This window comes from Lissotriton vulgaris, chromosome 4_1 (assembly GCF_964263255.1).
Source record: "Lissotriton vulgaris chromosome 4_1, aLisVul1.2, whole genome shotgun sequence".
Lineage (NCBI taxonomy): Eukaryota > Metazoa > Chordata > Amphibia > Caudata > Salamandridae > Lissotriton > Lissotriton vulgaris.
The window spans coordinates 1651315099-1651340543 of NC_141691.1; positions in this window are offsets into that span (position 1 = coordinate 1651315099).

The window sequence follows — 25445 nt, forward strand, 5'->3', positions numbered from 1 at the left end:
GCCTCATTTATGGGCTGCCTTTTTCCTTATCACAGCAGGAGCTCTCTTTTCAGGCTGACAGCTCTGTGGATGATTCACATTTTCATGCTGGCTGAGTTGCCAGGGGATGTTTCCCTTCATGTTCCAACAAAGCACAAAATATCTATTGATTTGTCTGTCTGAAGGGCCTGGATAAGAATTATATTGAGGCTGCTCTGAACATACAGTGATGGGGTTTGGTTTTGTATTTTACTGCGCTGTGATTTAGGACAACGGCGTGGTTGGTTGGGGTTTCTGAACTGCCTTCTATTGCTTAAGACAAAGAAGCTCGCATTTGTTTGCAGTCAAAGGCGTTTTCCACTGCAATTCACGCGTTTTTTAAGGATAACCTTTACATTTCGCGAGTTAATTAGCAGCTCTTGATGGAACCCCCAACACAACCTTGCCTAAAACCCCTACTTGCGAATAAGGCCGAACCTATGCGGACTACAGGAGTCTCACCTTCATATACTTAATAAAAAAGGATGAACACCAATGTTGATGTTTTCAGACTAATCCAACTTAGGGACAGCTCCCAGGATGCTCGAAGAAACCAACGAGGAAACTATTTACAGGAACGGTCATTATTTACTACTATTTACTTACCTATGTCGTTTTATATGCCTTGGCATTGCCGAGAGGTGTCAGAGTGCTCTGCAATGGAACTAGAACATTACAGAAGCATCAAAGATAACATCAATCTAAATATACAGCACAGGAAATGAGGAGGTACAGGGCCGGAGAGAGCACTGAGATTGATGAGTGATCACATGGGATGGTTTAGAAGGAAAGTTGAGTCCTGCAGGGTTGTGAGAAAATCATCAATATAACTGAAATGTCTCTCAAATAGGATTCTGAGTTCAGATTACATGACGGACATTAAGGGACTGGTGCATAATGCTGGAAGTAAAGCGTTACACTCTTTGGTAGCATTTTGTGAAAAGTTTTGTACCATAAATCAGTCCTTTTTACAGGTAAGGGGTTCTAGAAACAGTGCCTTCCCATTCCTTGAAGATCCACTCCCACCACATTTTTTAACCTTTGATGTCAGGTATCAAGGAGTGGAGGTGTGAAGGGTCTTTTGATATGAGTCATGCAGGCTGTCATGTATGCAGCTCTTGCTTCAATGGGAAAGCAGAGAATGCTTAAAAGAACCAGTGAGATGTAGTCATTCCTTTTGCCTCCAAACACACGGAATGCTGCTGTATGGATTTTAGGGGGCTCAATCAGGAGAGAATTGATGGCACTAGTGTTTGATATCCTGTTCTGGAATGAAGTGATGAATCCCTGTTAGACCCAGCATCCTTGATGTGGGTTTCCCCTGCATTTTTACCTCTGCCTCCAGTGTTTTGGCTGTGTGCCAGTGCTAATCAGTGCCAAAGTGCAAGTGCTCCTTCAGCAAATTTTGAATATGGATGGTGTTTCCATAATTGGCTTGTTTGACTTACTACTAAGTCCCTAGTACAGAGCACTGTGCGTGCCCAGGGCCTGAAAGTGGGATCACTGACAAAATATCTAAGGTCAAAAAGTCGACCTACAAAAATATTGGAGCAAGAATATCGATGTCAAGAATATCGATATTCTATCTACAACATGGTAAGTACAAAAATATCGGAAAAAAATATTGATGTCAAAACTCGTTATTAAATATATAGTTTTTTTTAGTTAAAATAATATGTAAAATAAACGAAATAATACTTATAAATAAGATAAACATAGTCGACCGGGCGGAAGAGGGTTTCATACGGTGGCGGTGTCTGCTAGACACCGCCATCCATATCAGGATGCAGGCGGGAGGGAGCTTTCTGTGGCGGCAAAGGCATGCAGTCTTCGAGATTGGGGGCCCGTTGAGGGCCCCCAGGATGAAGGGAGGGTGGGGGGGCACATGGGGGGTACCTATGGTACCCTTACTTGTGCATGCACGACATGCATTTTTGTCATTGCGGCGGGCGGTGCTGTCAGCACCGCCCGCCGCAGTGTTAAAAATACAGGATGGGGCCACTAGTGTGTCGGGCGCATCCTAATGTCACCCACAGGACCCCCACACATATGGCGGGTGGTCCCTTTTACAGTCAGGATGGTGGGCGTACAAAATCCGCCTGCCATCCTAATGATGCCCCATGTGTTGAAAGTGTCACATCTATTGCTTGCTATGGACAGAACAGTTTTTACCTTCTAAAGATTACATTCCGTTTACTGTGTTGTGTGAATTTTTGTTTTGGTCTTGTTTGGTTTAGATAAAGATTACTTATTTTTGTAAACTAGTATGGTGTCCATTTGTAGTGTTTTCACTGTATTACTGTATGTGTGCAAAAATTCTTTATACACTGCCTCTGAGATAAGCCTGTCTGCTCGTGCCAAGCTACCAAGGGGGTGATCGGGGGATATTTTATAAGTGTATTACCCTTACCCTGACTAGGAAGAAGGGTCCCTACTTGGACAAAAGTGCAAATGATTGCCAACTAGACACCCTCATTTCTAACAATTCCCACTAGCAGATGCATCTGAAAACATGCATTTTGGCCAAATTGTTGCCTTGTTACTGTAGATGATTCTTTTGTACAGGATGAATCCCCGTAATGGCGGTGGCGATCCACCTGACATATTCCCCCGCCCGCATGTAAATTTCCCCCGCCACATTATCATGGCGGGGGACCCCGGCGGACAGAAAGACCGTCTGCCGGTTTTCCGCCCGTTCGCAAAGTCGACCTGGCAGAAAAGCTGTTAATATGGTGGCGGTGTCTGGTAGACGCCGCCATCCATATTAACATAAATGCAGGGACATGGGTTGCCGCCATGGAAAGGCATGAGGTTTCAGCATTAGGGACCCGTAGCAGGCCCCCAGGGATTCTGGGGGTTGGTGGGGCGCACATGGGAGGTACACCCCAGCATTTAACAGTACAACATGGCAGGCACCGGGCGGTGTCTGTCACGTTGTACTGTCAAATGCACAACTTGCATTTCTGGCATTGCGGCGGACTCTGCTTTCAGCACCACCTGCCGCAATGTCAGAAATGCGGAATGCATCCGCCAGTGTGGCGGGTGCATCCTAATGGGATGTTTGGGACCGCCGCACCCTTAGCGGGTGTTCCCATTTCCCGAGGGTATGGCGGGCGGACCATACTAAGTGTTTATGCAGCACTTCTAACAGTAAAAAGTCAAAACATAACACAAGAAAATTCCTGCACCAATTTGGAATAGAAGTAGAAATGGAGATATGCCATTTTGTAGATTTGAGCCAAAGCAATGCTTAGAAGCACAAAGTGTCAACTGTGGTTATCTAGCCAAACTGGACCGAGAGAAAATCACTTGTTCAAGCCCCCCACGATGGAGCACATGCCAGATAAAGCGACCAAGTTAGGCCCACTGAACAAAGTACCTTAAATCCTGGTTGAGGAGTGTTATGGAAACCCACGTCGAGGATGCATCGAGCAGCTGCTGTTCCAATGGAGCCTTCAACGAGGCCTGCTATGCAAGGTCCTACATCTTTGTTGAGGATGCTGTCCAGGGAGGCTTGCAAGTCCTGCATCTGTGATGCGTCATGCAGCGGCAGTTCCAATGTGCTGCGGGCCGAGATGCTAGGTCCTGTATCTGGAAAGAGCTGTGCAGTGTCATTTCTGATGTGGAGCTGCAAGGGGATGTATTGTGCTGCATCTGTTTTGCCCAAGAGATTACAGTTGGGCTGGCAGAGCACCTTCAGACCCACTTCTTAAGCTCCAGAATTGGGTTGGCACCATTTGGGTGCGAGACTTTCAGAAGGCAGAGTTCGGATGCTGGGTTCTGGATGATTGGAGTCTTTTCTGTCTCCAGGCTCTGATCAGGAGGCTAGTCCCTGTTGTCACTCTGGTTGGTCCTGGGTACAAGATGTAGGTATAGTCCTTCTCACTCAGGCAGCAGGGCAGCACAATGTTACAATTGGGGGTCTCTAGTTGACAGAGTTGGGTACATTTGTCCAAATAGGGACCCTTGCTTCTAGTCAGAGTAAGGAGGATAATCACTTTAGATAACCCCTGCTCACCCTCAGGGTAGCCTGGCATGAGCAGACAGACTTATCCCAAAGGCAATGTGTAAAGTATTTGTACTCAAAAGACACAGTAATACAGTGATAACACCACAAATGGACCACACGAGTTTAGGAAAAATAAAGTATCTTTATCTAAACTCAACAAAACTAAAATGACACAAATCCAACATACATGTAAAGAGAATATTACTTTTAAAGGTTTCAAGCAACTGAGACCATAGAAAACTGTGGATGCATGATTTCTCACAAAGTACCTGTAGAGGCGTAAAAATTCACATGGCCAAAACAGCTGTAGGGATAGGAAGCATCGAGAAACAAAGAGATGTATCAGTTCCTGAGACATCGGGAATGCAATGCGACAGTTCTGCTGCATGCGATAGAACGATTTAGAAAAGGGGGTGGTGATGAACAGAGTGTCTGAGTTAAACAGACCACTCTTACCCAGTCCAAAGATCAGGGCTTGATCCATCACCGTTATTTATCTCACTGCCCCATCCCAGCTCAGAACCTGGCTATATGCAAATCAGTCTGTCCCTGGCCCAGTGCATCATGGGAACAGAGCAGACTAAACTACCAAGCCAATTCTTCACCAGAAAGGAGACAAGCTACCGGGGACCGGTTTCTGGCATTTCAGCCTTCTTCGGCCCGGCTTGCTTGAATCCTGATGGAGCAGTGAGAAAGGGACTCATGTCTGAGTATACCCTGCCACACCTATAGTGGCCAAAAACGATTTAGAAAAGGGGGTGGTGATGAACAGAGTGTCTGAGTTAAACAGACCACTCTTACCCAGTCCAAAGATCAGGGCTTGATCCATCACCGTTATTTATCTCACTGCCCCATCCCAGCTCAGAACCTGGCTATATGCAAATCAGTCTGTCCCTGGCCCAGTGCATCATGGGAACAGGGCAGACTAAACTACCAAGCCAATTCTTCACCAGAAAGGAGACAAGCTACCGGGGACCGGTTTCTGGCATTTCAGCCTTCTTCGGCCCGGCTTGCTTGAATCCTGATGGAGCAGTGAGAAAGGGACTCATGTCTGAGTATACCCTGCCACACCTATAGTGGCCAAAAACGATTTAGAAAAGGGGGTGGTGATGAACAGAGTGTCTGAGTTAAACAGACCACTCTTACCCAGTCCAAAGATCAGGGCTTGATCCATCACGTTATTTATCTCACTGCCCCATCCCAGCTCAGAACCTGGCTATATGCAAATCAGTCTGTCCCTGGCCCAGTGCATCATGGGAACAGGGCAGACTAAACTACCAAGCCAATTCTTCACCAGAAAGGAGACAAGCTACCGGGGACCGGTTTCTGGCATTTCAGCCTTCTTCGGCCCGGCTTGCTTGAATCCTGATGGAGCAGTGAGAAAGGGACTCATGTCTGAGTATACCCTGCCACACCTATAGTGGCCAAAAACGATTTAGAAAAGGGGGTGGTGATGAACAGAGTGTCTGAGTTAAACAGACCACTCTTACCCAGTCCAAAGATCAGGGCTTGATCCATCACCGTTATTTATCTCACTGCCCCATCCCAGCTCAGAACCTGGCTATATGCAAATCAGTCTGTCCCTGGCCCAGTGCATCATGGGAACAGGGCAGACTAAACTACCAAGCCAATTCTTCACCAGAAAGGAGACAAGCTACCGGGGACCGGTTTCTGGCATTTCAGCCTTCTTCGGCCCGGCTTGCTTGAATCCTGATGGAGCAGTGAGAAAGGGACTCATGTCTGAGTATACCCTGCCACACCTATAGTGGCCAAAAACGATTTAGAAAAGGGGGTGGTGATGAACAGAGTGTCTGAGTTAAACAGACCACTCTTACCCAGTCCAAAGATCAGGGCTTGATCCATCACCGTTATTTATCTCACTGCCCCATCCCAGCTCAGAACCTGGCTATATGCAAATCAGTCTGTCCCTGGCCCAGTGCATCATGGGAACAGGGCAGACTAAACTACCAAGCCAATTCTTCACCAGAAAGGAGACAAGCTACCGGGGACCGGTTTCTGGCATTTCAGCCTTCTTCGGCCCGGCTTGCTTGAATCCTGATGGAGCAGTGAGAAAGGGACTCATGTCTGAGTATACCCTGCCACACCTATAGTGGCCAAAAACGATTTAGAAAAGGGGGTGGTGATGAACAGAGTGTCTGAGTTAAACAGACCACTCTTACCCAGTCCAAAGATCAGGGCTTGATCCATCACCATTATTTATCTCACTGCCCCATCCCAGCTCAGAACCTGGCTATATGCAAATCAGTCTGTCCCTGGCCCAGTGCATCATGGGAACAGGGCAGACTAAACTACCAAGCCAATTCTTCACCAGAAAGGAGACAAGCTACCGGGGACCGGTTTCTGGCATTTCAGCCTTCTTCGGCCCGGCTTGCTTGAATCCTGATGGAGCAGTGAGAAAGGGACTCATGTCTGAGTATACCCTGCCACACCTATAGTGGCCAAAAACGATTTAGAAAAGGGGGTGGTGATGAACAGAGTGTCTGAGTTAAACAGACCACTCTTACCCAGTCCAAAGATCAGGGCTTGATCCATCACCGTTATTTATCTCACTGCCCCATCCCAGCTCAGAACCTGGCTATATGCAAATCAGTCTGTCCCTGGCCCAGTGCATCATGGGAACAGGGCAGACTAAACTACCAAGCCAATTCTTCACCAGAAAGGAGACAAGCTACCGGGGACCGGTTTCTGGCATTTCAGCCTTCTTCGGCCCGGCTTGCTTGAATCCTGATGGAGCAGTGAGAAAGGGACTCATGTCTGAGTATACCCTGCCACACCTATAGTGGCCAAAAACGATTTAGAAAAGGGGGTGGTGATGAACAGAGTGTCTGAGTTAAACAGACCACTCTTACCCAGTCCAAAGATCAGGGCTTGATCCATCACCGTTATTTATCTCACTGCCCCATCCCAGCTCAGAACCTGGCTATATGCAAATCAGTCTGTCCCTGGCCCAGTGCATCATGGGAACAGGGCAGACTAAACTACCAAGCCAATTCTTCACCAGAAAGGAGACAAGCTACCGGGGACCGGTTTCTGGCATTTCAGCCTTCTTCGGTCAGGCTTGCTTGAATCCTGATGGAGCAGTGAGAAAGGGACTCATGTCTGAGTATACCCTGCCACACCTATAGTGGCCAAAAACGATTTAGAAAAGGGGGTGGTGATGAACACAGTGTCTGAGTTAAACAGACCACTCTTACCCAGTCCAAAGATCAGGGCTTGATCCATCACCGTTATTTATCTCACTGCCCCATCCCAGCTCAGAACCTGGCTATATGCAAATCAGTCTGTCCCTGGCCCAGTGCATCATGGGAACAGGGCAGACTAAACTACCAAGCCAATTCTTCACCAGAAAGGAGACAAGCTCCCTCACCACCCCTTGTTGTAAATATTTTTGTCCACCCTAAGCGTGGAAGGGTATTCTCAGATGTGAGACCCTTGCTCATTGCACCATCAGGATTCAAGCAAACCGGGCCGAAGACGGCTGTAATGCCAGAAACGGGTCCCCGGGAGCTTGTTTCCTTCCCAGTGTAAGAATTGGCTTTTGTAGTTTGGTTTGCCCTGTTCCCATCATGCACTGGGACAGGAACAGACTAATTTGCATACAGCCAGGTTCTGAAACTGGGATGGTGCAGTGAGCTAAAAAACGGTGTTGGATCTAGCCCTGATCTCTTGACTGGGTGAGAGCTTTCTGCTTAATTCAGAGACTCTGTCCCTCACCACCCCTTGTTGTAAATATTTTTGTCCACCCTAAGCGTGGAAGGGTATTCTCAGATGTGAGACCCTTGCTCATTGCACCATCAGGATTCAAGCAAACCGGGCCGAAGACGGCTGTAATGCCAGAAACCGGTCCCCGGGAGCTTGTTTCCTTCCCAGTGTAAGAATTGGCTTTTGTAGTTTGGTTTGCCCTGTTCCCATCATGCACTGGGACAGGAACAGACTAATTTGCATATAGCCAGGTTCTGAAACTGGGATGGTGCAGTGAGCTAAAAAACGGTGTTGGATCTAGCCCTGATCTCTTGACTGGGTGAGAGCTTTCTGCTTAATTCAGAGACTCTGTCCCTCACCACCCCTTGTTGTAAATATTTTTGTCCACCCTAAGCGTGGAAGGGTATTCTCAGATGTGAGACCCTTGCTCATTGCACCATCAGGATTCAAGCAAACCGGGCCGAAGACGGCTGTAATGCCAGAAACCGGTCCCCGGGAGCTTGTTTCCTTCCCAGTGTAAGAATTGGCTTTTGTAGTTTGGTTTGCCCTGTTCCCATCATGCACTGGGACAGGAACAGACTAATTTGCATACAGCCAGGTTCTGAAACTGGGATGGTGCAGTGAGCTAAAAAACGGTGTTGGATCTAGCCCTGATCTCTTGACTGGGTGAGAGCTTTCTGCTTAATTCAGAGACTCTGTCCCTCACCACCCCTTGTTGTAAATATTTTTGTCCACCCTAAGCGTGGAAGGGTATTCTCAGATGTGAGACCCTTGCTCATTGCACCATCAGGATTCAAGCAAACCGGGCCGAAGACGGCTGTAATGCCAGAAACCGGTCCCCGGGAGCTTGTTTCCTTCCCAGTGTAAGAATTGGCTTTTGTAGTTTGGTTTGCCCTGTTCCCATCATGCACTGGGACAGGAACAGACTAATTTGCATACAGCCAGGTTCTGAAACTGGGATGGTGCAGTGAGCTAAAAAACAGTGTTGGATCTAGCCCTGATCTCTTGACTGGGTGAGAGCTTTCTGCTTAATTCAGAGACTCTGTCCCTCACCACCCCTTGTTGTAAATATTTTTGTCCACCCTAAGCGTGGAAGGGTATTCTCAGATGTGAGACCCTTGCTCATTGCACCATCAGGATTCAAGCAAACCGGGCCGAAGACGGCTGTAATGCCAGAAACCGGTCCCCGGGAGCTTGTTTCCTTCCCAGTGTAAGAATTGGCTTTTGTAGTTTGGTTTGCCCTGTTCCCATCATGCACTGGGACAGGAACAGACTAATTTGCATACAGCCAGGTTCTGAAACTGGGATGGTGCAGTGAGCTAAAAAACGGTGTTGGATCTAGCCCTGATCTCTTGACTGGGTGAGAGCTTTCTGCTTAATTCAGAGACTCTGTCCCTCACCACCCCTTGTTGTAAATATTTTTGTCCACCCTAAGCGTGGAAGGGTATTCTCAGATGTGAGACCCTTGCTCATTGCACCATCAGGATTCAAGCAAACCGGGCCGAAGACGGCTGTAATGCCAGAAACCGGTCCCCGGGAGCTTGTTTCCTTCCCAGTGTAAGAATTGGCTTTTGTAGTTTGGTTTGCCCTGTTCCCATCATGCACTGGGACAGGCACAGACTAATTTGCATACAGCCAGGTTCTGAAACTGGGATGGTGCAGTGAGCTAAAAAACGGTGTTGGATCTAGCCCTGATCTCTTGACTGGGTGAGAGCTTTCTGCTTAATTCAGAGACTCTGTCCCTCACCACCCCTTGTTGTAAATATTTTTGTCCACCCTAAGCGTGGAAGGGTATTCTCAGATGTGAGACCCTTGCTCATTGCACCATCAGGATTCAAGCAAACCGGGCCGAAGACGGCTGTAATGCCAGAAACCGGTCCCCGGGAGCTTGTTTCCTTCCCAGTGTAAGAATTGGCTTTTGTAGTTTGGTTTGCCCTGTTCCCATCATGCACTGGGACAGGAACAGACTAATTTGCATACAGCCAGGTTCTGAAACTGGGATGGTGCAGTGAGCTAAAAAACGGTGTTGGATCTAGCCCTGATCTCTTGACTGGGTGAGAGCTTTCTGCTTAATTCAGAGACTCTGTCCCTCACCACCCCTTGTTGTAAGCATGCGATAGAAGTCATGCTTTGAATCTGGTCTGTAGGGAGAAGTGATGCGTCGACTCCAAGATGGTTCTGGTCCACTGGCGATGCATCGGGAAAACTTTCTGCACAAGTGCGTTGCATGGAAATACGGGATGTGTCAACGATCGATGAGGCGATGTCGAGCGGCGCTGCTTCGGTTTCTTCAGCCGCGATCTCTCGATGCGTAGGTTCTTGTAGCGGCAACAAGCGCTCCGTAGGTTTGGCTGTGGCACAGTGATGCATGGAGATTCTTCTGGCATAGCGGTGCTGCGTCAGAAAAACAGCTGCCGGAAGAGTGATGTGTCCATTTCTTCAGTTCGTTAGAGTTCTTCCAGCTCCCAACAGCAAGAACAACCTCCAGAGGCCCAGAACTGGAACAGGCACCTCCTTATAGGTCAACACTTTCAGCAGCAGAGTTCAGGGGAGCTGGGGGTGAAGTCTTTGTACCCATGAGAGTTCAGAACAGGAGGCCTGCACATGCAGGCCCTTGGAAATCTTCTTCAAGCAGGTTCCAAGAAAAGTTCCAGTCTTTGTCCTCTCCTTAGCAGAAACAGCAACTGCAAAGGGGCAGTACTCCTACTTACAACTCTTCAGCTCTTCTCCTTGGCCTAGGTTCCTCTTGAGTAATCTGAAGTTTTGAAGTGAGGACAGAACTGTTTTGCGCCCAGAGGCCCAGAACTGGAACAGGCACCTCCTTGTAGGTCAGAACATCCAGCAGCAGAGTTCAGGGGAGCTGGGGGTGAAGTCTTTGTACCCATGAGAGTTCAGAACAGGAGGCCTGCACATGCAGGCCCTTGAAAATCTTCTTCAAGCAGGGTCCAAGCAAAGTTCCAGTCTTTGTCCTCTCCTTAGCAGAAACAGCAACTGCAAAGGGGCAGTACTCCTACTTACAACTCTTCAGCTCTTCTCCTTGGCCTAGGTTCCTCTTGAGTAATCTGAAGTTTTGAAGTGAGGACAGAACAGTTTTGCGCCCAGCCCAAACCAGTTCTGTCCTCACTGGTGCAGTATGTTCACAGGGGGTGGAGACAGCATTGTGCAAGGGTGGCAGGCCCTATTCAGGAACTAGGAAATCTCCTCCCACTAACCTAAATGCAGCCAAGTTCATTCAGCTCAACTCCGAGTAATCCAGGAAGGGCCAGGCACACCTCAACCCCCCAGTGGCTGTCTACAGTGATTGCACATCCCCAGCCCCTGTTGCTCCAAAACCAGTCAGTCTATACACAAACAGGCAGAGGCACACAGAATGGTTAAACAAGAAAATGCCTCTTTTTTTAATTGGCATTTTCAAACACACAATTTAAAACCATCTGTACTAAAAGACGTGTTATTAAATTTTGAGTTTAAAGAGCCTAAATCTTATTTCTCTATCTTTTATCTTTTCCCAATGGGAAGTTATACTTGTAAGATGTTTCAAAGCATTTCCCATTCTATCCTAAGGGACATATAGCCTTTAAATAGTGAACAACTAAATTGGCAGTATTTCACTATCACCAGTACATGTCCTACCTTTCACATACCCTGCCCACTGGGGGACCTTGGCCCTACCATAGGGGTGTCTTACATGTAAGAAAAGTGAAGGTTAGGGCCTAGCAAGTGGGTGCACTTGCCAAGTCGGCATAGCAGTTAACAAACTGCGTACAGACACTGCAGTGACAGGTTTGAGATACCTTTCCAGGGCTAATCATGTGGGTGGCCCAATCAGTGTTTCAGGCCCACTATTAGCATGTGATTTTGAGACCCTGGCACACTCAGGGCACGTTACTAGGGACATACCAGTAAATCAAATATGCCAATCAGGGAGAACCAATTGTAATAACAATTTACATAGGGAGCACTTGCACTTTGACACTGATCAGCAGTGGCAAAGTGCCCGAAGCAGCTAAGCCAGCAAAAACGAAATCCAGTACAGCATCAAAAATACGGGAGTTAGAGGCAAAAAGTCTGGGGAAACCACGCCAAAGATGCCAGGTCTAACACACAGCAACAAATTAGCAGTCTTTCTTACAGATCAGCACAGCAGCCCTTCTGAGTCTTTCACAGGTCCATAGGTGTACTCACTAGATGGGTTGGAGGGTCCAATATTCATACCTGGCACCAACTTTATTTATTTTTATTTATTTATTTTTAAACTTATATGGCGCACAGCTACCCGGAGGTTTCTCAGCGCCTACGGACATGCATTAAAGGAGAAGGGCCAAGCTTTACTGATTAAAAAGCCATGTTTTTATCTCTTTCCGAAATTTTAAATAACTTGTTTCATACCGTAATTGGAGTGGTAGTGAGTTCCACAGGGAAGGAGCCAGGTAGGCAAAGGAGCAACCGCCCATTCTGGCTCGTTTGATCCTTGAAATTTGGAACTTCAACTGGTTAGAGGACCGTAAAAGACGTGAGGGGAGATCAGGTTACACCAAGGCACCCAGAAAGTTGGGTGCTAAGCCCATGTTTATCCTGTCCATATAACAAAGGGCATTACATTTGGCACGATTGCCAATCCTCAGCCAGTGGAGTTCACGGAGGGGACCAGTGGTGGGGGCCATTCTGGGTAGCTGGCACAGTAGTCTTGCTGGCAAATTTTGGACCACTTTCAGCCTACGGAGGACTTCCTTACTTGCGCCAAGATATAACACATTTCCATAATCCGGTCTTGACACGACCAGGGCCTGGATGACGTTCTTTTGTGTGGAAGGCGGAAGCATCAAGAGAATTTTCCTAAGCCACTTCAGGATCATGAAGCAGGTAGAAGCAACCTTGACCACTTGCGGCTTCATAGACAACTGTTCGTCAATGATAATGCCACAGTTGCGAGCTGATTGTGAGGGAAGGGGGAGGTTACCCATTTGAGGTGGCCAGTATTGGGGGCCCCAAAGAGTTTTGTTGCCTCTAAAAATGAGGAGTTCTGTTTTCCCACCATTCAATTTCAGTTTGTTAGCATACATCCAATCGGCTATCTTTTGAAGCCCCAATGGAAGAGTCGATCCCTTAGCAGTATTTTTAGAGGATAAAGAGAAGATAAGCTGGGTGTCATTCGCATAAGAATATATTGTCAGCCCAGCTTCTTCTACTATCACAGCCAAAGGGCAGTGGCTGTGATAGTGGCAGTGGGCTAAGTATCGAACCCTGAGGGACTCCATACAGGGCATCATGAGTCTGAGAGTCAGTAATTGATGAGAAGATCTGAAAGGTCCTGTTGGACAGGAAACTGGGCATCCACTTGAGTGCTGAGCCGACAATGCCCGTCGACTGTAGAAGTTGTAAAAGAGCTGTATGGGAAACCGTGTCGAACGCAGCACTCAAGTCCAGTAAAATGAGTGCCACAGTGTCATCCCTATCCACACACGACGAATATTTTCAGTCACTCCCAAAAGCGTAGACTCTGTAGAAAAGCCAGCTCTAAAACCTGATTGGGAGGGATGTAAAATGTTCTGTAAACCAACAAACTTTGTCAACTTGCTATTAATGTGTTTCTCCAGAATTTTAGAGAAAACTGAAAGTAAAGGGATAGGTTGAAAATTGGATAAGATCTCTGGGTCCGAGTTTGCCTTTTTTAACAGCGGGAGGAACACGGCACGTTTCCAGGCTGTTGGAACCCTAGCTTCGCGCAACGATGAGTTTAGGCGTTCCATAATGGTGCTGAGTATAGGGAGATCCAGCTTCTGCAACATGGAAGTTGCAACAGGATCCTCAGGAGAGCCAGATTTAATACTAGTTAAAATACAAAAAAAGATGGAAAATTCGAGTGGTGCCCATTCCACAATTTGAGTGCCCCATTTGTCATGAATGACCTCCTCTGGCCGAGTCAACAAGGTACCATCAAAAGGTAGGGCGGGATTATTCGAATGTTGGTTTTCAATGGTAGTAATGTTGTTGAATTCAGCGTAAATCATGTCTCCCTCACTCCCTCAAGTTCCCTCACGACTTTAAACAAAAATTTAGGGCAGTTTTGTGACAGTAGAATGATGTGATTGGCATGCTCAGCTCGAGCAGTTTTACATAATACATGATAGTTATTAAGGGCTAATTTATACGTCTTTTTAACAGGTGGCTCATAGTTTTTCCTCCAGTGTCTTTCTAAATTTTAGCATTTCGATTTTTTAGCTTCAGACTTTTGGAGAAACATGGGGCAGGAGGGTGATGGTAATCCGATTTCTTGTTGGACAATGGGAGGCATGCATCAATCGAGGATGTCAGCCAGTTGTAAATCAGATCAGTGTCATTTATATGAATTGCAGAGGTGGCTAGCATATTATTCTTAAGGTGGAGATTTAAACAATTAGCATCAAGTTTTTTCCAATTTCTCCAATTCCTGGAATCAAGGAGGGTAGAGGAATTATCATGACATGTATTGTATTTAACCTTAAATTCCACCATAAAATGGTTCGACCAGGTAATGGGAATGGCGGTCTGGCACAAAACAGTGTCTAGATTGGAAAAGATAGGATCTAATAGGTGACCTGCTTTATGGGTGGAGGCCTGAATGGTGAAGAGAAACATTATTAGCAGCCAAATAAACAGCTAGAGTAGTGCTAGTGGTACAAGAAACTTCATTAAAATGTAAATTAAGATCACCTAAGATCATGAAATTAGTGGCCTCCAATACTAAGGGGCAATAAAATCAGGGAGTACAGCTGCCCAAGTCCCTGCTGAACCAGAAGGGTGGTAAATAAGCATCCCTGATAAGGTGAAGTTAAAAGCAAGTGAGAGTTTAAATAGACTAGCTTCACAAACTTTAAGACATAGATCCTCCCATTTGCAGTTATATTTGGTTTTAGAAATTATTGCTATTTCCCTGCCAGCTTTATCTGTACGATTCTTACCAAGGAACGTATAGTTGGAAGGTAGGGCGGCAGCTATATCGTGTCCCGAGCTCTCATTAAGCCAAGTCTCAGTTAGAAAAATAGCATCAGGTTGAAAATCAATCAAGAGATCATAAATTTCTCCCTTGTGCTTGGGGAGTGACCTACAATTAAGACTGAAAAAAAAATATTCAGTCCGGGGAGTCACATCCTTCTTGACCAGACGAGGCTTTCTTATATACTTGTTACATATAGAATCCTCCTGGGACAGTGTTAAAGAAGTATAGCCACAATGACAACAATCCAAATGAACTGTATCAGGATTAATAGGTGAGCAGCTGTAGTCAGGGGTAGGCCGAAGAGCATATCAAGTTTTAAGAAAGTAAGCTTGCTTACCATTTGAAGTTGGAACAGGGGTTCTGGCCCCAAGCCCCATCCGGCCACGGACGGGTGCAGATGGGCTTGCCTTTGGTGCACTGCTGGCGCGCCCGCTGCCGGGTCCACTGTGCGAAGCTGCCAGCATTTGAATTCATAATCTACCTCCCTCATCTCTAGCCCGGAAGTAGACCTGCCGAGAGCTCCCTCCACAACAAACGGGAAGAACCCGCGGTGGACTGGGAAGCGCGAGGCAAACAGAGGGCGTCAGAGGAAAGGAGTACAGGTAGGAGAAACTGTGCAAAATGAGCAAAGTGCAGGAAAATTAAAAAGTGATAAAAACACGGAAGGCTTTTAAAAGTGTCACACAATCAGTTACAGATAAAATAGCCCAGCACTCTCACCAGCGCGTGTCCGAAGGTGGAGAAGTTTCAAGAGGTTTCCACCCCCGGAGGTGCTTGGAATTTCCTGCCTCCCTGCCCTGGGCTCAGCTTCTCTAGGGGCACAATAGACTGGTGTCAAACCCTTTGTGAGTGTACTCAGGCAGAGCCTTTGTGATTGGCAAGAGTGGTAGGGGACAGCTCACCCCCTATTAGGTAAGAGATGACCCATCCTGCCAACACCTATTCCCCATTTGTCTCACTGTCTTGGAGCAATACACTAAGGCTAACTGCCAGCAGCATCTAGTCGTGTGACCTAAAATATGCATTTTAACATTCAGAGTTCAGGCATACTAAACTTTATTGTTTATTCCTGTTCTCAGGGTCAGTTATGTCTATAAACAAACTCCCCATTCTGGCCTATGGGAACAGATAGCCTTGCAATTGTGAAAAACGAAATTGCCAGTAGTTCGCTATCAGGACATGCCACACACATCAGGGTATGTCCTACCTTTCACATACAATGCACCCTGACGCAGACACAGGTACCTTGGGCCTACCTTAGGGGTGACTAACATGTAGAAAAGGGAAAGTTTGGGGACTGGCTAGTGGGTGCACTTACCAAGCCGACATGGCAGTCCCAGACTGCACACAGGCTCTGCAATGGCAGGCCTGAGCCACATTTTGCAAGCTGCTTCTGTGAGTGGCACAATCAGTGCTGCAAGCCCACCAGCAGTATTTGATTTACAGGCCCTGGGCACACATGGTGCACTGTACTAGGGTCTGACAAGTAAATCAAACAGCCAATCATGGAACCACTAATCCATAACAACACAAAGGGAGCACAAAGGGAGCACTTGCACTTTGGCACTGAACAGCAGTGGCAAAGTGTCAAAAGCATCAAGACCAGCAAAAACACAAGAGGCAACAGCGAAAGAATAGATGGGAGACTCACCCCAATGGTGCCAGGTCTAACACCTGGGCTATAGATTGCAGGCACCAAGTGATTGGGACAAGACAATGCCAACTTTCTAAGAGTGGCATTTTCAGAAATGTGCCTTAAAATCCAACTTTACCATCAGAGAGGGTTTTAAATTACAATTCCTCAGACACCTACATTGGCTTTACTAGTTGCTCCCGACCAAATATTATCAATTAATAAATGTAATAATGTAACCTGTTACCCTTTGGAAGATGTAGGCCTTGAAGTAGTGAAAAATGAATTCCAGAGTTTTTTACTGCCAGAACATGTAAAATTTAAAAGTATGTGTCAGACTTAGTAAATAGCAACGAGGCCCCGGACACGCCTACCCACGGCAATCGCGTACTTACGCATTTAAATGCGACTGGGACTCTTGTTGAGGTACCGGCTGTCCTGCGATCTCACTCCGTCGCCGTGGGAGGGGTAGGTGCTGACAAGCGGTTGCCTCGAGCTTTGAAGGTAAGGAGGGGAGACGGGTTGAATGGAGCTGGACTGCGATATCCTCCGCACTCCGGCTCTCTCGGGGTAGCTTTCTGAGGTTCCCCTCCCGGTGCCCCGGGCTGCCCTCAGATGGACTGCTTTGGTCTTGGCTCTGCCGGGGGTGTCCTACCGCGAGGCGCCGTCGGGCTTTGAGCTGTCTCCTTGCCCCCCTTAGAGCGGTGCCGAGATCTGGTAGCGACGGTAAAATCCGTCGTGTTTGCTTGATGGTGATTGGCTCTGGGCGGCGACGCTGTTTGGGGCCCGATCGGTGCCCGCGGTGTCTCTGCACCCGCGGTTCTCTTGTCCGGATGTTGTTCTCTTGGGTGTCTCGGGGTCCGTGACTGGGCTGCAGACTGCCCTGTGGTCGGCATGGTCCACCTGTATCGCCACCACTCTGTGCCCAGTATACCGGGATAATGTACCTTTATCGACCTATCCCTCTTCTACACCCAGGTCATTACCGAGCAGCTCAGGCCCCACAAGGACAGTCTGTGGGGACCTTCCTCCAGGGATTGTGGGTAAGGACCAACATTTTATCAATTCATACTGGGGCTCCCTTTACCCCCATCCCTTCTCAGGCACATAGGGCTACCCTCTGAGCTACTATACAACCCTTTGCATTTTTGGCACATGAATTAGCAAATAAGCAATGGGTGTAGTACACTGTATATAGATAATTATTTTAAAGTGTTTCACTGACGCATGTCTTCCAATGAAATGCACGATTATACTCTTTCTCTCTCACTGTTCGTAGTTGTGACCCCATTGAGCCACAACATACACTGGGAAAATGGCTCTTCCCTTTCTTGATGTTAAGTCCTGACCTACATAGTGGATATGAGGCTGCAAAGAATGATTAGTCTTTCATCCGTATTTCTATGATTATTTTTCTTCTCTTAAAGCGGGCATCCACGCAGGACTCCACCCTGCCTTGGTACATTCGACCACGCAGGTTGTATATGATACATCTGACAGCCCGGATAAGTCTCTTTAAGTTTATGAGCACTTTAAGGTCCTGAAGAATTGCCTATACGGCATGAAACATGTTGACCACACCATAGGTGAGGGTTGAACGAAGCCCAACTACTTCACTTTGAGCTTCGGTACCCCTCCCTTCACTCTTTTAATAAGGCAGTTAGCCACACGAATAAAGTTGTCTGAGTGGACTATACTTACCTTTTTTAAATCACTCCTTCACGCTCACTACTTCACCCCCCGGGCCCCTCACACGCACTCATCCACTGGCCAGGAACAAAAGAACTCCACCAAAGTGTAGCACTCCGTGCTACCCGTCAGGAATTGCACCGCCAGCCGGACGCTGGAGCAGGAGGCCAATGATGAGACGAAACAACCATCAGGTAGGATGACAACAGTCGTCCAGCTTTTTAGTTGTGTGAGGCATCCTAAGTTCCGATAAGGAATTTCCTGTATTGCCCGGCACGCCTATATACATCCTTCAGTGAGAGAGACACTTTGTTTATACTTATTCCTTTGGGGAACTTTGTACACTCTTTTGTTATTAGTTTACAGGACACGTACACTGGACCCCTATAAATATTGTCCTTAATGTGTCCCTCCTTGTTGTTAAAAGACTTAGTAAATACACTTCACCCTGCCCTCTGGGCTATGTAGGGCCTACCTGAGGGGTGACTTACATGTTTTAAAAAGGCAGGGTTGGGCCTGGCAAAGGGCTTATCTTGGGAGGTTGAAACAGTAGTTTACAACTGCACACACAGGCTTCAATGTCAGGCCTAAACATGATGTAAAAGGCTACTCAAATGGATGGCATAATAAGTAATGTAGGCAGCTAGTTGCATTTAATTTACAGGCCCTGGGTACTGTTAGTACCACTTTACTAGGGGCTTACAAGGGCATTAAATTTGCCAGATGGGTGGAAGCCATGTTACCATGTTTTAGAGAGAGAATACAAACACATTGGCACTGATTATGAGTGGTAATGTGTGGTGTCCTAAAGCAAGCAAAAGCAAAATTAATTTAAAAAAAGGAGGATTGAAGGCAAAATGTTGGGGGGATTTACAAATGTTTATTGCATCTACAAAGTACTGAATCAGTAAGTGAGGATGGGAGGAGGAAGTGAGTAGAAATTCTATTTTGAATGGATTAGGTTTTCAATGGGGGGCAGTCATCCAGGTTTTAACTCTATTTTGAGTAATCATAAAGAGAGAGATGTTGTTCAGAGAGAAGACCTTAAGGTACAGTTGAGTTTCATCCACATATTGATGATAGAGGATGCATGAGTTCTTCAGTGTGCTTCCCAGAGGTTCAATGTATAGATTTGATAGGGTCAGGCCCGGATAGATCCCTGAGGGTCACCTTGCATTCTGGCAACTGATTTTGATAAGCATGAATCAGTTTACAGCCCTTGCGATCTATCCGTAACGTATGACTCCATGTTTCCCAAGAAATACACTCAGGGATTCTAGAGAAAGATCCATTGATGTACATAAATAGACACATGAAGACTATAAACAACACACAGGTAGATGTGGATTTCAAAAAATGTAATGTTAGACTCTTGAATACATTCAAAAGTAAAAGAGTCCCCAGTCATGCAGGATAAATGAAGAATTTGGAAAAAAAATGATTACCCAAAGAGACATCTTTTGGTCGGGAGTTAACCGACTGCAGGCAGCAATGTCAGATCAGTGGCTGTGTTACTGCTCTATCTGACACACAGGCCTCATTAACTTTACTTCCTCTGCTTCCCAACTAATGTTTTTTTCCACTATAACTCTCATACATTGAATTCAGACACCAGATTCAAGAGAACTTTTGACTTGTCAGAGAGTTGGGGGGTCCTGAGCTTTATTTTTGGGTGCACTGCTCCTGTTAAATCTGGTAAGGTGTAGGCCCAGTAGTTAGTGTTACAATTCCTCTGTGAGCCCTGATATCACAGTGGCATTGTGACAATATTGCAAGCAGCTGCCCCTCTTAACTAGTGACATGCAGAGTGTCTCAGTGGGACAAAAGTCGAGCTCATGTTCTCTTTGATCCTAGCGGACATCAAATGTCAAACATCAGACTGTGTTTGTCAGCTCTAGTTAAGAAACACAGATGTCTCAGTGAAAGAGCATAAGGGGACCCAGCAAACAATGCTCATTAAGGAACTGTAGGCCTAAGCAGCTGGGCTGCTTTGACTGTTTTTTATGAAAAACATTGATTGAATACACATTTTTAGACTCATTGAGAGACAAATCAAGTGTGGACTTTTACTCGCTCCTTTTCTTCGAAAAATGGATTTCACAAGAAGTTGGCACTGGGGCACTGTGACCACTTAAAGTTGAGTGTGAGAGTATGCTAATGGAATTGCCTGATATTACACCAGTGCACCCTTGTTCTTAGTCCATGCTGCCAGTTGCAGAATTTTGTGTTGTATCAGATCAGCATTCAAAAGCTGACAGCAAGGACAAATGGCGTAATCATGTCCAAAGTAATGGTTGATTTTTTTTAAGGGTTGAGGTAAGCCTTATGTACCACGTATAATTGGATCAGGCAGAATCTGTCATTGTGTGGGATCATGATTGGGCTGTCCAGTATAGCCTCCCATTCTTTATCGGTGTATTGGTGACTCAAATTAGCTTCTCTTTTGCGAGTAGCTGTATGAGGGGAGGTGGCGCATGGGTACTCAGCAAATTGGCTATCCAGTGGATTAGCACATGTAGGTATTGTATAGTTAGGTGAGTGGGCGTTTCATTTGTCATGTCTACCCATCTTTGACTCAAAGCCCCTATGAGTGAAGCGTGTAACAGAAACTGACCTGGTGGGAGACCATCTTCTTCAATCAACCAAAATGTCATATGTATAGAGCCTGCTGTAAAGGTCGCCCATAGTCTGAATCCCAGACGCCTCCCAGTCAACAAGCTCTGTTCTAGTGGTGAGCCTATTACCATGTGGTGTTCCCAATAGTGTCAGTGCTGGGGCATATGGGAAAGTGTGGCGTGTGACGTATAAACAACGCTTATAACATTGGTAAGCTGCCTGTATAAACAGAGACTTTGGTATTGGGAGTCGAGGCGCATGGATGAAAAAGTTGTAATATGTCAGCAAGGCTCCAAGCCTTTAGCGCCGAGGCTGTGTCTGATAGGTGCAGTGTCACTAGTTAGAGTGCCACCCACTGTAGCTGCACCACTAAGTAATAGTGCTAAAAATCGGCACTGCAAGGCCACTGTGATTTGTTGGCAAATGTAGTTATGACGGCGCAGCCCTGCATCGTGATTTGTTACAAATGAAGCCCTGTATCACTCCCTCAAAGGACCGAGAAAAAGAGGCAGTAACATACAGTGGAAGGTTTGCAAAATATTATAATAGACGGGAGGTGGGGGGGCGCCACCATTCTAAGGAGCGTCACATGACACATCACGGTTAGTGGGAGTGACGAACCATATGGACATGCAGCGACACGACAGAGCGGCCTAAGGTACCCTCAAAAAGATCTAGGGGAGAATAATATATCTGAATCCCCAAAAATCTAAACACATTTAGCTGCCAGGTAAGTAGAGTTGTGTCCAGTGGGATATTGGGGTCTGGCACAGCAGGGTCAAATGGGAATGAGCACAAATTTCTCCAATTCAAATGTAGGTCTGATATGGAAGCAAAGTGCCGAAGGACATTCCCAACCTCTGTGGGGTAGTAATGTCTCATAGATAGAACTGTAAATCATTTACATTTAAAGGTACAGGGTGAGTTTCATCTCCCAATGGAATGCCTTAGTCTGTGCCACCAGCCAGCAGGTGGGCTGCCAAAGGCTCCACTGACAGTGAGAAGAGTAACAGCGGCAGGGGGCATCCCTGGCCAAGGCCTATACGAATAGGGTCCAATAGCAAATACACAGTCTTTACTCTGGATAGGGAAAGCGTGTATAGGAGCCCAATGTTTTGGAGTAATTGGGTACCAAAGCCGTGGCATGGCAGCACTGCCCATAAATAGGACCACTCAAGTGAACCGAGTGTAATTTCAAGATTGAGCACCCAGCAGCCCGAACACAGCCATGTTGCCGGGGTATATTCCAATATTTTTAAAAACCTGAGCAGATTGAAACAGGTTGTGCGATTTGGAACAAAGCCATTTTGATCTGTATGTATTAATGAGGGCATCAGCAGCAACAACCTATCCGCAAACACCTTCTCCAGGATCTTGTAGTCTGTGTTTAAAAGTGCCAACAGCCTGTAGGATCGCAAAGCCTTTGGGTCTCTGTCAGGCTTGGGTATTGAAATCAGGAGCACTTCACACAGGGGGGCCAGGAGGCCGATTGCCTCCAGAGCCTCAGCATACATAACCTGCAAGCGAAGCTCCGGCAGTGGAGCATAAGTCTTATAAAATCCCACTGGTAGACCGTACGGGCCTGGAGTTCTGCCCGTTGTCAAGGCTCCGATTGCCTCATGTATCTCAAGGGATGTAATAGGCTCTTCAAGTTCCTATCTTTTTGCACTATTGTGAGTGTGGGTAGTGTCCCAGGGGACATGAAAGATGTAACGTCTTGTGGAGGCGTCTGTGTCCATGAGCGGTAGCTTGTTGTGTAATGGCATACCAGTTCTGCATGAATGTCTCCCTGCGAAAGCAAAAGAGTGCCATTTATTGATCACAGTCCTAGTATAGTGCCACCTGGGTGATCTTGATGGATCAGCTAAGCTAGGAGGGATTCCAGTTTGTCCACTTCCGCATGAGTTTTGCCTGAGTGAGCTGCCTAGTTATGGCAGCATAGCCGCTCCAATGCCGCTCGCTCAGCATGTGCCTCTGTCAAGCACTGACGTTGAGCAGGATTATCCTACGCCCCCACCTCCAATCATAATAGCCTGCATCTCACTTGCATCAGGTCCATATCAAGCAGTTTACGAATCTTCTATGTTAAGCCTAGGCAAGCTCCCGGAGCATCACTTTGAATACATCCAATTCTAGTGAGCGTGTGTTAGTTGTGCCATCATTGTTATCAAAATACTCTGTGATTGCTGTGCTCTCTGCTGCATGGAACAGAGGATCCTCCAGGGCAACAGGTTGTAACCTTCAAGTGGGGATCGGGGTGTGTCGTGTTCCATGCCAGCTGCTCATATTGTCGGGTGTGGCCTGATGTGTGCTACCCATGTAATCAGTGTACTTGACATGCTGTGCTACCTCCAGTGTGCTCTCCTATCTTTATAATTGCACATGTGGCGTGTGCGGCTCAGAGTCAAAGGAGTATATCTTAGTTGTAGCATTTCCCCTACGCCATATAGCTACAAGACCTCAGTTGTCTAACCAGCTTGCTAGAGCTCTGATGTTCGAAGCTGCTGCACTGTGTGGCAGGGGATGATTGATACAGGTGTACATCTAGTATGCTAATAAAGTCGCCACCTAATAGCTAAGGTACCCCATTCCACTGTGAAATGATTCCTGAGAGTGTGTTAAGAATTGTTGTTTGATCTGTGTTTGGGGCATTGAGACTCCCTATTTGTATTTGACTACCATAAATCCTGCTCCGCACAAGAGCGTATCTTCCCTTAGGATCCATAACCAACTCTTCTGCAGCGAATCGGACTCCCGGTCTGATCCGCATGCTTATGAAGAAAATCCAGTAGCATATAGCTGACCACACCAGCGCCGCTGTAGCTTAGGGTTTTCAGATTGTGCAAGGTGGGGCTCCTGTATCAGCGCAATAATTAAATTACCTGATGCCGCTTCAAATATGCGGCCAGAAAGGAAAATGGCGTCGGAGTGAGAGGACGTACCGGCTGCTTGCTCCGTGAGCTCTGATCTGAAATCTCTACTAGCAATGCTGGAATGAGCTCTGCCAGTTGCTGCTTTGCTCAACTCACTGCTTTTCCTGCTGGCAGTTGCCGTCGCGGCCGATGGGCTAAAAAAAAAAAAAAGACTCTGTTTCTGGTACTGCAGGTACTGGCACTGAGGGCGATATGCAGCAGCGTGGTGTGTGGGAGTGACGGTGATGACAGCGCGCTGAGATTGTAGGCTGTGGGGAAAAAAAGAAAGAAAACACCCTTTCCTCCGTCTTTCACCCGCATTCTCTCCGGGGGTCTGCAGAGGCGCTGCATGGTGCGGAAGGTGCAGTATCGGTCATGAGGGAAAGATAAGGATAAGGATTAACCGGAGAATGTCGACCTCCAACCAGTGACTCTGCCTTGAACTCTCGAGCTTGGACTTGGCTTGGGCTTGGGTCTGGACGTGCCTGTGGAAGTGCCTGTGGATATCGGGATCGAAAGGAGTTGAGACATTTCAGGACACCTCAAAAGCCTGTGTAAGTACAGCTGCATGTAGCACCAGTGGCGGCTGGTGACATTTTAAAGTGGTGAGGCGGAAACTGATAATCATACTGCACCGTAGCGAGCGAGCGCAGCGAGCGAGCCCGAACCCCCTAAGGAGGGTTCGGGGGGGTTTCCCCCCGAGAAAATTTTGAAAAAATCGTGGCAAAATGGTGCATTTTCAAGCAAATTTGAGAAAGCCGGAAGGTTAATAAAGCAATTGTGAAAGTGCAGGTATTACATTATTAAAGAGCTGTCATATAACATAGGTAGCTGCTTATTCAGTATAACCACAGAGCTTCATAACAGAATTCAAGATACAATGCTGAGAACCTCACAGATTGTTTTGATTTAAACTGCAAACAAAAGAACCAACTAAACAGGTTCAGGTTGTCAGGCTTTTTTACCAGGTGCTGTAAATAAAAATAACACAATTTATTTTTGAGACATTGGGTAAATCAAACAAAGACTGGGGGGGGGTGAAACATAACGGTACCATTTTTACCTTGCAGTATTCAATAGCTAACTGTTGTATGTTAGGATTTTAACTTACGAACTGCAAGTGACAAAATGATTTCTCTGACAAATGAAGTCAGAGAAGTGACTCACTGACCTATTTAAAGCATTTTGTGATCTGCATCAGGTACATGTTTGGGCCTGATATATTTTTACTAAAGGGCTGCGATCAGTCTGTTACCCAAGCATTGAAAATGTAATAGGTTGCGCCTTTGATTAAGTTAAAGGCATTTGCTTTGCTAATGGTATTGTATAGCAAAGCAAATGGCTTTAACTTAATGAAAGGCCTATATTAATGCTGCTCTGCAAGCTGCAAGGGTGAACAGTGCGCCCCTCTATTAATTTTACATGTAAGCTAATGAATGAATGATTATAATGCTGCCTTGCATGCTGTGCTGTAGTACACACTGCTTCTTCATCAATATAAAAGTTAAACTAATGGATGAATGATTATTAATGCGGCTCTGCAAGCAATGGAGGGCCCCTCCATTAATAATCCATTTAAACTCATGCAAGGATGAATATCGAAGCTGCCCATCGGCTGCAGATGACACTGGGCCTCGTCATCAGTACTAAAAGTCAAGCTATTCAATTAATATTAATGTTGTACTGCAGGATACCCTGGATGAATGACTAGGACAGTGTGCGTCATCATTAATATTGAAGGCTAATCAATGATTATTACATGCTCTCCTATGAAAATCAGTGTGTCCAGCCAATGAAAGCTATTGTAATCAATGCATATTAACGCTGATGTGCAGGACGCCCCACTCCTTCATGAATAAAGTTGGC